This window comes from Perca flavescens, chromosome 6 (genome assembly GCF_004354835.1).
Source record: "Perca flavescens isolate YP-PL-M2 chromosome 6, PFLA_1.0, whole genome shotgun sequence".
NCBI lineage: Eukaryota > Metazoa > Chordata > Actinopteri > Perciformes > Percidae > Perca > Perca flavescens.
In genome coordinates, this window is record NC_041336.1 from 5,947,679 (window position 1) to 5,964,040 (window position 16,362).

Genomic DNA, 16,362 nt, shown 5'->3' on the forward strand with positions numbered 1-16,362 from the left:
GAATGAGTTCTCATTCTTCTGTCTTTGTGGGGACCAGTGTGAGTTTTAAACTTTTGACGTTTTCAAGGTCCTCACTTCTCGAACTGTTTTAATGTTAACAGGGTTACTGTTAACATTAGGTTCAAGTCTGAGTTAGAAACTGTGTGTGTGTGTGTGTGTGTGTGTGTGTGTGTGTGTGTGTGTGTGTGTGTGTGTGTGTGTGTGTGTGTGTGTATGTGTGTGTGATGGTTGTTTCCCAACAGTAAATAAAATGTGTAAGAGCCGGGTATACTGTAGCTCTATAATTTCTTATGATTTTTAGGGCACCGGGTGGTGGCAGAGGAAGTAATAGCAATATCATCTGTTCGCTTTAGTTTTATGTTGCATTGTCTCATGTATTTGTATTTGATTTCCTGTTTGTATAAAACCATTGAATATGTTGTTGATAAAACAATCTCTCACCAAAAGATCCATTTAGTAGCTGTTCAGGACTTTTGCATCCATGTTGGCTTAAAGAATTCAATAAATTGGTTCATAAAAATTCATCAGAATGCAGGAAATGCAGTAAAAGTTACTCTTACAATTTCTTCAGACCCACACGTTAGCCCCAAATGTAAAAAAAAAAAAAACGATGTCCTTGTAGACATTAATAGTGAAAACAAAAGGATGAAATAACGTGCAATACCTTTATTTGAAGAACAATGGAGAAAAGGGAAAATATAGGAGACACTGCTAAATTCAGTGGTTCTAGTAAAAATGTTTTAAGCCTACAGTTGTTTTGGGCCGTTTGCTAGAAAATGTGAATCCACACTGTTAATGTTATGTTCTTGCAGCTTGGGTACCAAAATAATACAGAAGAAGAACTGAATGTATCTTCTTGTAAAAATACAGTACTTTTCCTTAATTAAAATACAGTTTGTAGCTTTAATTTACATTAAACCTTGTGTGTGTTTTGGCTTTTTAATGTATATGGAAGATTATGTACACTGGTAAATATAATGCCCTGTCTGATGGTCAGATCAGTATAATAGTCCCGCCCACTGCTCTCAGACCCAGACTGTGACCTCTGGCCCCGAAACCCTCAACCTCCAGCTTCAGTTTGTCTCTCAGACAGTGCATTTTATCTTACTGTGCTCATGGTTCAGCATTTAAACTCAAGCAAATGTGCAGGATGTTGAGTGAAATATAAACATTTTAAAAAGTATACATACACACATTATTCAAAGCCGTGTGTCCAGACTTAAGTGCAAATATAGCCTTAAAAACTGGATTTTACTGAGTCAGAGTTTGCTGGGAAAATTACCTCCTACTGACACACTGCACCACCACCCCAACCCCCCTCATAAAACAAACACAGACTGGACATTGAGTTGACATGAAGCATATGCATTGTTACAAACAATGAATGGAGGTTATCATGCTCCAATGTGTGTGTGTGTGTGTGTGTGTGTGTGTGTGTGTGTGTGTGTGTGTCTGTGTGAGTAAGTGAGTGAGTGAGTGAGTGCGTGAGTGTGTGAGTTCTCATTCTCCTGTCCTTGTGGGGACCAGTATGAGTTTTAAACTTTTGATGTTTTTAAGGTCCTCACTTCTCTTTAAAACCTCTTTTAACAGCTTTAGACCCTGTAGGGTTAATGTAAACATTAGGTTCAAGTCAGAGTTAGAAACTCTGTGTGTGTGTGTGTGTGTGTGTGTGTGTGTGTGTGTGTGTGTGGAGGTTGAGGCCACGCTGCCACGCTTTCCCAGGCCAACACAATACACTTACTCTATGGGGGGGAGGTGCATGTATATGGATGGAGGGGGGCCTCTGGTCCGCCAGGATACCCTATATATGTCACACACACACACACACACACACACACATGTCCACAGGAATGCCACGCAGCCAAACACTCGGGTGAAAGCCACGGTCACTATTGAACTTTTTGTCATGTGTGTGTTCACTGACTCTCTAGGCTTCATCTACACTACTACGTTTTGGTTAATAAACTAATATCTTTAGCTATGACTATTAGCTATAACGTCTCGCACAATACTCCGGTGTTCCTGAGCCCCTAAAGCGGAGACATTTGGAAACACTGCTGCCCCCGATTTGGTTTGAAAACTTGCTTTGTACTCTGGGCGGGCACAAACGGAGATATTTGGAAATGACAATGCACATCAGTCAGTGTTATTGGTTAGGTAGCTTACAGACCTTTCAGTAACAGTTCCACCTCGTCCTCACTCCAAGATAATAAATCCCTGCTCTCACTTTTCACCGTTGCTGTTCTTTCTCCAAATTATTTTCTGTATATTCAATTTGTACAACCATGATTTTCAACCACAGAGTATCATCAGACAATCTGCTTTCTGTTTATACCGGCACGCACATGCCCAGTGTGTGTGAATGGTCACGTGATATGTGTTGTCAGACGTGTTAATATGGACGGAGCTTAGTTCTGCTATTGGAGCTAAAACTCTTGTGTTGACGAAGATCGTTTTTTGTCTTAACCGTCCTGTTGTCCTCGGGTTAAATTTGACCCATTTTCAAAAAGTTTCTTCATCAGAAATTTGGTTTTCTTTGAACCAAATAAAAATAAAATAAAAAAACTAACATGGATGGTTCCATGCAACGCTCTTCACAAGTAAAATAAATGATCAGTTCTTTACTTTCATTGGATTTGGGTGTTTTATTCAATTCCACAGCATTTGAAGATAAAAATTGATAAAATAATGTTAAAAAAGTGACAGAAATATTGAAAAAAGTGACAAAAGTGTCACAAAGATGACCAAAACAGAAAGTTTTTTTAATTTTAAGAAAAACAAAAAGTTGCATGGTCGACGGGAAGATAGGGTAAAGGGTTAAAACGTTGCTTGACAAAGCAGTAATTTAGATGTTAGATAAAGCAGCTCATAAATAACACATCAGTGTTTTTCTTTACACACGCTGGAAGTCTTCTCAACTTTCTCTGTGGCAGATGAAACTGCAGACGTCACACTCACAACTAATTACCTGCTTTTACTCAGCTTTCCGTCTAGTGTGACCCAAATCTGTCCCAGAGCATTGTGTGAGGAGATAATTTGACGCTTAAGCTGAAACAAATTGTTTTGGTGCTTGACGTGTGTTTGCCAAAGTCTGGGAAACCTGCTCAGCTGGAATATTATACTTTGAAGAATCTAAAATATAAGACATGTTTTCAGTTATTTCACACTTTTTTGTTAAGTACATAATTCCATATGTGTTCATTCATAGTTTTGATGCCTTCAGTGAGAATCTACAATATACAGTAAATAGTCATGAAAATAAAGAAACACATTGAATGAGAAGGTGTGTCCAAACTTTTGGCCTGTATTGTATGTGTTATTTGTGTTTACCTTTACAGTGCCTTCCTTTCCTTTACTGCTCCATCCCCAAATGTTTTCTCTAAAGCCCCAAATTATTTAGGTTTTTAAAATACCTTCAACTGGTATTCCCTAAAGAAATCTAATATAATTGAGAAAAGGTTCTTCTGTTGATGTAACATTTAATTCAGTGTATTGTTGGATTCCCTTGAGCAGCCCAGTAGAGTTGTTCCTGTGTCTCTACGACGTGTAACATTAGAGAGCCAATCACAGACTATTATTAGATCTTGGTAGAAGCATGCTGCATGCTTATTGGCTCACTGACTCTCATTAGATTTACTCCTCAAGTATTGAATTTGGGTATTGAATGACAAGGCTGTTTCCAATACTCCATACTTTAGAGGCAATTTAGTCGGTGCCTAAGCCCTAGTGGTGGGAGTGTAAAAATTCACCGATCTGGATTGATATATATCGATTAAATCCTCAATCCAATATTATCAATACAAAGGGAAAATGTCGATACATAACGACATCTTTAAGATGCGCCTTTATTTTGAAATTACCACTTTATATTTATTCTTTTTGTCAAAAAGAGTAGTTTAGTTTTAATTTAAATGTCTTAAGGAGCTAATCATATTTCAGTTGCTTTTTATAAATATGTATAAATGTAACTGATCATCTCGTATCAATTGCAGGCCCCTGAATTGAATCGAAATTTTATCGGGGCAGATATGAGTTAATATTTTATCGTTGTACAAAGAATCAATATACATTAACTGTTTTTAATGTTCTGGTTGGCATTTCTTCAGATATGTGGTGTGTGTATATAATCTGCTGTCATCTGTGTTCTCTCGATTGGACAAGACAACATTCTCCTCAGGGAGACAAAAAAGTCTTATCTTTTCTTACAAACAAGCTTCTGCTTTGTACTTGTTGAAAGGTATCGGTCATTTGTCACAAATTTGTTACAAGCACCCCTAAGCACTCAGGTAACAGAAGGTATTTTCTGCCTTGAGCCATTTTAAGGCCAGTGAGGACCATGTGAAGGCGGAGGACACGATAGATAAGAGATGAATGATTATAAAGCAATCTGGGAAACCTGCTCAACTGGAATATTTGAAACCCTGGAACATTTAGTTTGTTATTCAGACTTTAGGACAGGTGGAATTTTTCTTGATATATTGTGACTTTATTCTCAAAATATTACAAACATTCTCCAAATCTCAGAACACAGACAGCCTATTTTGAATGTGCAGAATGTTTTGAACATTAGAGGAAAAAGTCTTGCTAAAACACATTAAAAGCAGGGGTTTATAAATGAATTAAAATGCATTAATGTATCATTGATGTGAACGGGTGCCACATGCACATTTAAAGAGTTTGCTTCCCCCAACTGAAGACACAGAACAGGACAAAAAAGTAAAACCTGCCTAAATGTGTGAGATTACATTAATACAAGAAAAACTGGATCTAAGAGAATAAATATTTAAAAGTTTGAAATATTGTATTTCTCATATTTTAGCCCTATATCTTAGCTTGCATCAATGGAGGTGCCTGAGGCCTATGATGTTTATTACCAACAGTGGTGGACAAAGTACTCAGATCCTTTACTTCAGTAAAAGTACTAATACCACACTGTAAAAATACTCTGTTACAAATTACAGTCCTGCATTGGAAATTTTACTTAAGTAAAAGTCTGTATCATCAGGAAAATGTAGTTAAAGTATTAAAAGGAAAGAACCCTCCTCCCATTGTAGAAAGTGTAAAGGATCCAACCAGTTGTGTTTAATCGTCTCATCATCTCAGCTGGACTTGTAGGCTGTTATATTGTTGGTTAGTTTCATTTAGAATAAAACATCAGATTTTATAAACTACATGTGTTCTGTGTGCAGGAATCTTAATGAGTAAAGTAACTAGTAACTAAAGCTGTAACAGATTAATGTAGTGGAGTAAAAAGTACAATATTTCTCTCTGAAATGTAGCGGAGTAGAAGTAGAAAGTGGCACGAAAAGGAAAGACTCAAGTACAATAATCTCACATTTGTATTTAAGTGCCAAACTTGAGTAAATGTACTTAGTTACATTCCACCACTGATCGCCAACGACTAAGTCTTTTAACCTGTTAACAGACGTGTTCTGATGTGTTACATAATAGTATTTAACCACAAAAGTTCAAAACTTTTGTCAATATGGACATGCTGTATATCGTTTGATTGGTAAAATTCTCTGCAATTGAATCATTCAGTTCATTTTACTGAAATCGTAAGCACCGAAGCATTATTCATGATCTTAGTGCTCATGCTATTTGAAAAAAAAGAAAAAAAAGAAATGATGATGCTTCCCTACCTGCACACTGTCCTAAACGCTCAATCCTCGTCCATTCCTGGCTTATTTATATTCCTCTAGTCCTTAAGTGTCCACAGATCAAAAGGATAACAAGGTTTTTTCACAAGAATTAATCCAGGTTATGAATATTGTCCTGTAGAACCCATGCTAATTGTCCGCTAACTGTCTGCTAACTTCATTAGCCGATCTCGTTCCGTCTGAAATAATATATTTCTCCTTGCCCTGCACCGTGTTGCTGGGTATGTGTGTTTTCCTCAGGTTGCTGCCTACAAATTGATATTATCCCCACCTTTTTCTGTTAAGTTTTCACCCCGGGACAGCCCCGGACGCCCAACAAGCGCTCCCACTGTGGAGCGTCAATACGCTGCGTCATCTCTCTGAGCAGCCATCTTAGAAAAAGCTGTCATTGGCTATCAACATGTCAATCATGTCAGTTGTTGCCAATCACATTCCCTTTTCAACAGTATATAGCATGATAGGAATATCCAATGGGAACCAGTCCAAATGAATGGGTAACCATTGACATATACAGTATACAATGGACCAATAGACCCCGTTGCTCTGGACGGAGACCAGTGAAGGCTATTAGAAGCACTTTTCCGATGATCTCTAGCTTTACTGCGCAGCCTCCAACTGACAGAGACAACGTAAATGTGACGTGAGCAACGTGTCTGAAAGTTGTAAGTCTTCTGGTAGCTGTGCCGAGAGAAATCTCAATCATTCCCAATCTTACAGAGACGGAGACTGTAGGTATATGTAAGGAGATAACATAAGCACAGGCTAATTATTGCTAACTAACATGCTAGTTAACATTAGTAATTAAACCTAAACAGCTAATGTTAGTCGAAACTGCCTGCGAGCTTCTCCTGTACTATACGGTAATTCCTCTACTATGCGACAGTAAGTCACTTGGTTATGACACAATCGTTAGCTTATTTTTACAAAAACATCTGCTACGGAGCTATAACGTGAGGTACTAGGTAATGGAGCCTTTTATACATTGTCGTGTTTCTTTATAAATAAACAATGGACAAATATAGTCTTTAAACGCTTCAGATGTAAAGTTATTCGCAGTCAAGTGACGTAAAAAAAAAAATGGCGGTCAGTGTAATGCTAACAAGAGGTGATCGCTTTGTAGCAACAAAATGGCGCCATCGGAGGTTCGCGTTCTTAAGCGAAGCTTACCCCCTTGTGGGTAACAGACCTACGCCCCGCCTCCCAGAGCCAGCATGCGCATACATGTGATTTATGAGAAAAACATATGATCAACAGTGTTTGAATGAATGTAAAAAGGTTTTGTAAGTAATTTTAAGTATTTTGTATGTTTTTTCTAATAGCATAGAAGTGAGTAAAAGCATTTAGCAACATTTGGTAACTTGGAGAAGTTTTGGAGAGGTTGGTTCAGCAGTGACAGTTGTTATACCAAATACTGAAAACTCCCTAGCTCCCATTAGGTTAGGACTAAAGTTCTGAAACTTTATAGAGGTCTTCTTGACAAGGTCTAGAATGTATGTGTTGTGTTTTGCATAGTGTGGCACAAAGTATTTTGTTGTTATTTTTTTTCAAAAATTACGTTTTTTTAGACAGGACCAAAATAACTATTTTGAACCATGTTTGAACTGCTGTAGTGTATGTTGTGTTTTAATCACATGCTAATAAAGCACATGTCCCTAGAGTAGAATAATTTAGGTTTCAAATGAAGCCTCATACATGCATTTTGGCCTTGCAGTTCTTCTGTTATAAGCTTTTCCCTTTGGGAACGAGAAATAGGTGAAAATCAGGCAAAAGAGGTGGATGTTAACAGGTTAAGAAGATCAAACGTTGAACCTTGATGAAGAAAAAGCCAATTGGTCCAGAAAGATTCACTTGAATGCAGGAAATTAAGTTTTTAGTGTTTAATATCTGTCCCGACCAATGTTGGATCAAAACCTATGTCCGTATTTATAGCATTAGGACCATTTTTTACTCTTGTTAATGTTCAAAATGTGTGGGGGGAGAACCTCCAGCCCCCCCACCCACTTAAACCTAATATGTGTCCCGTCCCCACCAATGTTGGATAAGAAACCTACGCCCTTATTTTTAGCATTCAGGATTTACAGACCATTAAAAAATCTGATCTTAAAGGAACCAGAAACTTATAAAACCTTTGTGTCAGTAAACATACGGTGAAGGAATGGGAAGAGTCGTTGACCTGACATCTGTCACAAACTGGTTAAACAAATCTGTCATTAATATATTAGGTACTTGGTATTTTCAGCTTGGAACACTTTTAAGGTGATGGATATGTGAAGATAAGAGAGATCATACAGCATTCTGGGAAACCTGCCCAACTGGAATATTTGAAACCCTGGAACATTTAGTTTGTTATTCAGACTTTAGGACAGGTGGAATTTTTCTTGATATATTGTGACTTTATTCTCAAAATATTACAAACATTCTCCAAATCTCAGAACACAGACAGCCTATTTTGAATGTGCAGAATGTTTTGAACATTAGAGGAAAAAGTCTTGCTAAAACACATTAAAAGCAGGGGTTTATAAATGAATTAAAATGCATTAATGTATCATTGATGTGAACGGGTGCCACATGCACATTTAAAGAGTTTGCTTCCCCCAACTGAAGACACAGAACAGGACAAAAAAGTAAAACCTGCCTAAATGTGTGAGATTACATTAATACAAGAAAAACTGGATCTAAGAGAATAAATATTTAAAAGTTTGAAATATTGTATTTCTCATATTTTAGCCCTATATCTTAGCTTGCATCAATGGAGGTGCCTGAGGCCTATGATGTTTATTACCAACAGTGGTGGACAAAGTACTCAGATCCTTTACTTCAGTAAAAGTACTAATACCACACTGTAAAAATACTCTGTTACAAATTACAGTCCTGCATTGGAAATTTTACTTAAGTAAAAGTCTGTATCATCAGGAAAATGTAGTTAAAGTATTAAAAGGAAAGAACCCTCCTCCCATTGTAGAAAGTGTAAAGGATCCAACCAGTTGTGTTTAATCGTCTCATCATCTCAGCTGGACTTGTAGGCTGTTATATTGTTGGTTAGTTTCATTTAGAATAAAACATCAGATTTTATAAACTACATGTGTTCTGTGTGCAGGAATCTTAATGAGTAAAGTAACTAGTAACTAAAGCTGTAACAGATTAATGTAGTGGAGTAAAAAGTACAATATTTCTCTCTGAAATGTAGCGGAGTAGAAGTAGAAAGTGGCACGAAAAGGAAAGACTCAAGTACAATAATCTCACATTTGTATTTAAGTGCCAAACTTGAGTAAATGTACTTAGTTACATTCCACCACTGATCGCCAACGACTAAGTCTTTTAACCTGTTAACAGGCGTGTTCTGATGTGTTACATAATAGTATTTAACCACAAAAGTTCAAAACTTTTGTCAATATGGACATGCTGTATATCGTTTGATTGGTAAAATTCTCTGCAATTGAATCATTCAGTTCATTTTACTGAAATCGTAAGCACCGAAGCATTATTCATGATCTTAGTGCTCATGCTATTTGAAAAAAAAAAAAAAAAAAGAAATGATGATGCTTCCCTACCTGCACACTGTCCTAAACGCTCAATCCTCGTCCATTCCTGGCTTATTTATATTCCTCTAGTCCTTAAGTGTCCACAGATCAAAAGGATAACAAGGTTTTTTCACAAGAATTAATCCAGGTTATGAATATTGTCCTGTAGAACCCATGCTAATTGTCCGCTAACTGTCTGCTAACTTCATTAGCCGATCTCGTTCCGTCTGAAATAATACATTTCTCCTTGCCCTGCACCGTGTTGCTGGGTATGTGTGTTTTCCTCAGGTTGCTGCCTACAAATTGATATTATCCCCACCTTTTTCTGTTAAGTTTTCACCCGGGACAGCCCGGACGCCCAACAAGCGCTCCCACTGTGGAGGCGTCAATACGCGCGTCATCTCTCTGAGCAGCCATCTTAAAAAGCTGTCATTGGCTATCAACATGTCAATCATGTCAGTTGTTGCCAATCACATTCCCTTTTCAACAGTATATAGCATGATAGGAATATCCAATGGGAACCAGTCCAAATGAATGGGTAACCATTGACATATACAGTATACAATGGACCAATAGACCCCGTTGCTCTGGACGGAGACCAGTGAAGGCTATTAGAAGCACTTTTCCGATGATCTCTAGCTTTACTGCGCAGCCTCCAACTGACAGAGACAACGTAAATGTGACGTGAGCAACGTGTCTGAAAGTTGTAAGTCTTCTGGTAGCTGTGCCGAGAGAAATCTCAATCATTCCCAATCTTACAGAGACGGAGACTGTAGGTATATGTAAGGAGATAACATAAGCACAGGCTAATTATTGCTAACTAACATGCTAGTTAACATTAGTAATTAAACCTAAACAGCTAATGTTAGTCGAAACTGCCTGCGAGCTTCTCCTGTACTATACGGTAATTCCTCTACTATGCGACAGTAAGTCACTTGGTTATGACACAATCGTTAGCTTATTTTTACAAAAACATCTGCTACGGAGCTATAACGTGAGGTACTAGGTAATGGAGCCTTTTATACATTGTCGTGTTTCTTTATAAATAAACAATGGACAAATATAGTCTTTAAACGCTTCAGATGTAAAGTTATTCGCAGTCAAGTGACGTAAAAAAAAAATGGCGGTCAGTGTAATGCTAACAAGAGGTGATCGCTTTGTAGCAACAAAATGGCGCCATCGGAGGTTCGCGTTCTTAAGCGAAGCTTACCCCCTTGTGGGTAACAGACCTACGCCCCGCCTCCCAGAGCCAGCATGCGCATACATGTGATTTATGAGAAAAACATATGATCAACAGTGTTTGAATGAATGTAAAAAGGTTTTGTAAGTAATTTTAAGTATTTTGTATGTTTTTTCTAATAGCATAGAAGTGAGTAAAAGCATTTAGCAACATTTGGTAACTTGGAGAAGTTTTGGAGAGGTTGGTTCAGCAGTGACAGTTGTTATACCAAATACTGAAAACTCCCTAGCTCCCATTAGGTTAGGACTAAAGATCTGAAACTTTATAGAGGTCTTCTTGACAAGGTCTAGAATGTATGTGTTGTGTTTTGCATAGTGTGGCACAAAGTATTTTGTTGTTATTTTTTTTCAAAAATTACGTTTTTTTAGACAGGACCAAAATAACTATTTTGAACCATGTTTGAACTGCTGTAGTGTATGTTGTGTTTTAATCACATGCTAATAAAGCACATGTCCCTAGAGTAGAATAATTTAGGTTTCAAATGAAGCCTCATACATGCATTTTGGCCTTGCAGTTCTTCTGTTATAAGCTTTTCCCTTTGGGAACAAGAAATAGGTGAAAATCAGGCAAAAGAGGTGGATGTTAACAGGTTAAGAAGATCAAACGTTGAACCTTGATGAAGAAAAAGCCAATTGGTCCAGAAAGATTCACTTGAATGCAGGAAATTAAGTTTTTAGTGTTTAATATCTGTCCCGACCAATGTTGGATCAAAACCTATGTCCGTATTTATAGCATTAGGACCATTTTTTACTCTTGTTAATGTTCAAAATGTGTGGGGGGAGAACCTCCAGCCCCCACCCACTTAAACCTAATATGTGTCCCGTCCCCACCAATGTTGGATAAGAAACCTACGCCCTTATTTTTAGCATTCAGGATTTACAGACCATTAAAAAATCTGATCTTAAAGGAACCAGAAACTTATAAAACCTTTGTGTCAGTAAACATACGGTGAAGGAATGGGAAGAGTCGTTGACCTGACATCTGTCACAAACTGGTTAAACAAATCTGTCATTAATATATTAGGTACTTGGTATTTTCAGCTTGGAACACTTTTAAGGTGATGGATATGTGAAGATAAGAGAGATCATACAGCATTCTGGGAAACCTGCCCAACTGGAATATCTCTATGGATTTTTTTTTAAATATTGTGACTTTTTTCTCAAAATATTATGACTATTCTCAAAATCTCAGAGAACACAGACAGCCTATTTTGAATAAGCAGAAAGTTTGGAACATTAGAGAAAAATGTAACGAGGGTACAGTACTTCCCCAAACTAAAGACACAGGACAGAGGAGTACATCATGTCTAAATGTGTGTTGACTCAGCAGATAACTTTAAATGACAATAAATATTAAAGCAATACAGATTGCCTGATACTTTACATCATTATATTCATTATATTTGAATTGTTATTTGTGTTTTTCTTTACAGTGCCTTCCTTTACTGATTCAGCCCCAACTGGTATTCCCGAAAGAAATCAGATACAATTGAGTAAATGTACTTCTGTTGATCTAAAATTAATTTGTCCTTGAGCAGTAGAGGTGGGGGAAGAAATGGATACAGCATAATATCGCAATATTTTCCGTGGCAACATTGTATCGATACACAGACGCCAAGTATGGATTTTTTATTATTATTATTACATATGTGTTGGTCAGTATTTTTGAAGTTTATATTTTTATATAAAACAGATGTTGACAAAGTTTCCTTTTGGGACATCATTTGAAATTGGGAAAAATGTGAAGTTGGAAAAAAAGATAATAAATGGAAAAATCGCAATAATATCTTATCGTGACATACAGTATCTCACAAAAGTGAGTACACCCCTCACATTTTAGTAAACATTTCATTATATCTTTTAATGGGACAAGACTGAAGAAATGACACTTTGCTACAATGTAAAGTATTAAGTGTCCAGCTTGTGTAACAGTGTAAATGTGCTGTCCCCTCAAAATAACTCAACACACAGCCATTAATGTCTAAACCGCTGGCAACAAAAGTCAGTCCACCCCTATGTTAAATTCCCATAGAGGCAGGCAGATTTTTATTTTTTAAGGCCAGTTATTTCATGGATCCAGGATATTATTTAATTGGCATGGGGTACTTTCCATGAAATCATCTCTCAATGCAAATCAAACCAGCTATTAGGCTAACCACATAAAACCATGCCATTAATGCCTCCATTTAATGCTCAAAATGTGTGGGGGGGGAGAACCTCCAGACCCCCACTTAAACCTAATATGTGTCCCATCCCCACCAATGTTGGATAAAAAACCTACGCCCTTATTTTTGGCATTCAGGATTTACAGACCATTCAAAAATCTGATATTAAAGGAACCAGAAGCTTATAAAACCTTTGTGTCAGTACGGTGAAGGAATAGGAGGAGTTGTTACTGGTTAAAAGCCCCTATAATGCATTTAGGTTAAACGTTTCATTAATATAATAGGTACTTGGTATTTTCAACTTGGACCACTTTTAAGGTAACGGACATGTGAAGAGAGGAGCGATCATACAGCATTCTGGGAAACCTGCCCAACTGGAATATCTATATATATTGAAATCCAGGAACATTCATCACTTTGTTATTGAGACTTTACAGCAGGTGGATTTTTTTCTTGAAATATTGTGACTTTATTTTCTAAATATTACGACTATTCTCCAAATCTCAGAACATAGACAGCCTATTTGGAATAAGCAGAAAGTTTGGAACTTTAGAGAAAAAATGAAAAGAGGTGACAGTACTTCCCCAAACTAAAGACACAAAAGTGGACGGGGGAGTACATCATGTCTAAATGTGTGTTGACTCAGCAGAGCTTACATTAAATAAGAATACATACAGTATTTTAAAGCAACACAGACCGACTGAGAGCCTTACTGCATTATATTCATTTTATTAGAATTGTTATTTAAGTGCCTTCCTTTCCTTTACTGCTCCACCGAATCATTTAGGTTTATAAAAATGCCCTTAAATTGTTATTCCCGAAAGAAATCTAATATAATTGATTAAATGTTCTTCTGTTGATCTGACATTTTATTCATTAAAAAAAATCTTTTCACAAGTTTACTAACCGAGCAGCCTTGTATGATAGTATTTGGTAACACTTTACTTAAAGGTATCTACATAAGAGTGACTGACACATGAACCCTAACCCCCTAACCCTAACCATAACTTGTCATGACAAGAAACGAATGACACTTACTAAAAGAAGAGTTATGTCGTAAACATTCATGAGGTAATTGAGTTGATTTATGAGTTAATAGTGTTTATGACCCGTTCATGACCGTGTCATGTCACTCTTATGTAGATACCTTCAAGTAAAGTGTAACTGAATGTTTCTGTATAGGCCTAACAGTAAACAGAAAATGTTCTGTATTTTAACTGTAGGTACTACACATAATTTCCGTTTTTAATTACAGCACAAAGTCCGGGTGAAGAGCTGCCAGTACCTTTTCTGTTATTTCAAGGGTCTATTTCTGAAAGTGATATACCGATATACAGATGAGATAAGGTGCAGCTGACTAAGAAATTGGATATTTGCACAGTAGGAGGTGACACAGAGTAACAAACAACAAATTATACATTGTGCAATTCCTTGAGAACAAATTAATGGAAATGTGTTGGCCCAGTACAACAAGTCTGATCTGCTGCTCCACTGGAGCGGTTGTGGTTAACACCCTTTCTCGAGGGTTAGGTTCAGTGATGGTAATGAGGGAGGAACAGGCGCTGAGTGTCCTCTTTCCACATTCCTCTGTGAAAAAACTACTAAGTGAAGGGCAGTGACTGCAGTGGATGGCTGAGGGCAACAAAAAGCCAGTTTGGGGAGTAAAACCGTTTTGAGAATGTTTTAGGTACATCATTCTTCAGGGGCGGGGGCGAGAAGGACTAGCATAAAAAGAGACGGAGAGAGACAGCAGGCACATCCTACGGAGAGTTGAGTGGTTCAACACCGACATCCATCTGCAGAGCTCCATCCACCTGCTGCTATACCTGAACACCACACGGTAAGATGCTCTGCACACTCTTCCTCTCTCTGCCTGGCATCATGTAGACTTTGTCCATAGTGACGCTCCTTAAGGGCGACGGCACAATTATCTGATTATATCCAGATTAGGGCTGCACGATATGAGGAAAATGGGCTATAATGTGATTGAATATTCCCTTAACGACATTATTTGCGATAAATAAACATATCACACTGTACTCAGTTCTACATTTGTGCTGCTTTTAGTATTCTTTCTAAATAGGACATACTGATTGTTGCATTTAAAACAAATTAAAGAAAATCATTCTTTTACTGAACAAATTGAGCATTGAATTGAATATAAAAGGCACCACTATTGCAGTTTCCAAAAGATATTTCCGTGGCAACTCAGTTCATCCATGAAAAAAAGTCAAATTAAAAACCCATTTGGAGATTCTAGTGACTTTGATAAAATGCACTAGTTGTTCAGATGATATGGAATTGTTAATTTTTAGAATTTCAAATTTATTTTGGTTCCTTTCAAAGCCCGATCTACAAATTATTTCAGATTTGGACGCCTGATTGTGCACCAAATCTTGATAAAAGCTTCAAATATTTTGTCTTTTAGTTCTAGCACTGTGGAATGAACTCATATCAGCTGAGTTTGGACTTTTGGATTTCATTTGTTTGGTTTTACTATATTTTCATCTTATTTTAACCTGGAAATGTAGTTTCAGTTTAGTTTTTAGTTTTTCTTAAATAATTTTTTTTTTTAATTCAGTTTTAGTTAATAAAAATTACAATATTTACTATAACAACCTGGTTTGTCACTCGTTTTACATTTATTTTGTTTAAATTTGATAATTTAGGCATTAATATGAATCCAATCATCAAAACCATCCCTTATACTTTATGTATCTGAACATCAGAAAAACGGGGGGCCACATTTGGGGCTGGAGCCCAAAAAGCACAGAGAATGCCATTATACAGGTTGAAGAATTTTGTGCTACGCCCCTGAGGGTTACTGAATAACGCGATGTGCCACTTACTATGTGACCTGTATCCCTCCCAGGTCTCTGCCACTTTACTGCTACTACTTCATCATGTTGAAGTCGGTTGCATTGCTCCTCCTGCTGGCAGGTAAGCAGCCTTTAAAATGTTTTCTGTGCTTTAGAATACACACAACCTTCAGTTTAAAGGTGATTGATGAAATAGCACGGTGCCACTGCATGGGTTTTAAAGGGTAACTTCTTCTTTTTAGCAACGTGGACACATTTTCCCATGTTTTGTGTCGAAGGACTGATGGGAACAACAATCTTTCAAATTGGTCAAATACTGAGCAAGACCGCTTCAGTCGGCAGCGGCGAAACAAACTGCAATGTAACCTTAATGGAAAATTGCGCACCTTCAATTTCTGTCCACTCAAGGTGCTTTTTGCCACTGACAGGCTCAGATCATGAGTCTAATGTCTGACAACATTATGGAAAGGATCCTTACAGAGATAGACCTTTTTGTTAAAGAGTAAGATCATTTTTGTTTAACATGAAAAAACACCAAACCCACCAGACTCCATGTAAATAATCACTACTTTTAGCGTGTATAGAACCAGCATATCTCCACATGTAAATGGGTGAATTAAGGGTTTATTTAAACCAAACCAGAGTGGCGATTGTTGGATCAGTGGAAAGATGAACCAAGACGGCTTTTGTTTTATTTTCTTTCTGTCCACTTTGAATAAAGTGCGTATTTGGATGGTAAAATTACTGTTTATTTAAATGGAGTCTGGTCACGAACCCACTCATGAGAATGGGTTAACATAGGATAAACCTTCTGTCTGTTTCCATCTCCATCAGGTGTGGTCCACACTGCATCCCCTGTGTGCACTGTGACTGGCTCCACCGTCATCGATTTCTTCAACAGAATCCAGTCGGTCCCGGATCGCTGTACATACACACTGACAGGAAATGGCACTTTTGA

The 16,362-nt window shown here is 37.3% G+C and overlaps 1 long non-coding RNA gene across 1 annotated transcript; it reads left to right on the top strand.

Annotated features, from left to right (window-relative positions):
* Positions 1-14,406: 14,406 nt before the first annotated feature.
* On the top strand, positions 14,407-16,341 carry LOC114557702 (uncharacterized). The gene is made up of 3 exons (XR_003692827.1): positions 14,407-14,425; positions 15,458-15,525; positions 16,239-16,341. It is a non-coding gene; the product is annotated as an uncharacterized LOC114557702 (long non-coding RNA).
* The last annotated feature ends 21 nt before the right edge of the window (positions 16,342-16,362 follow it).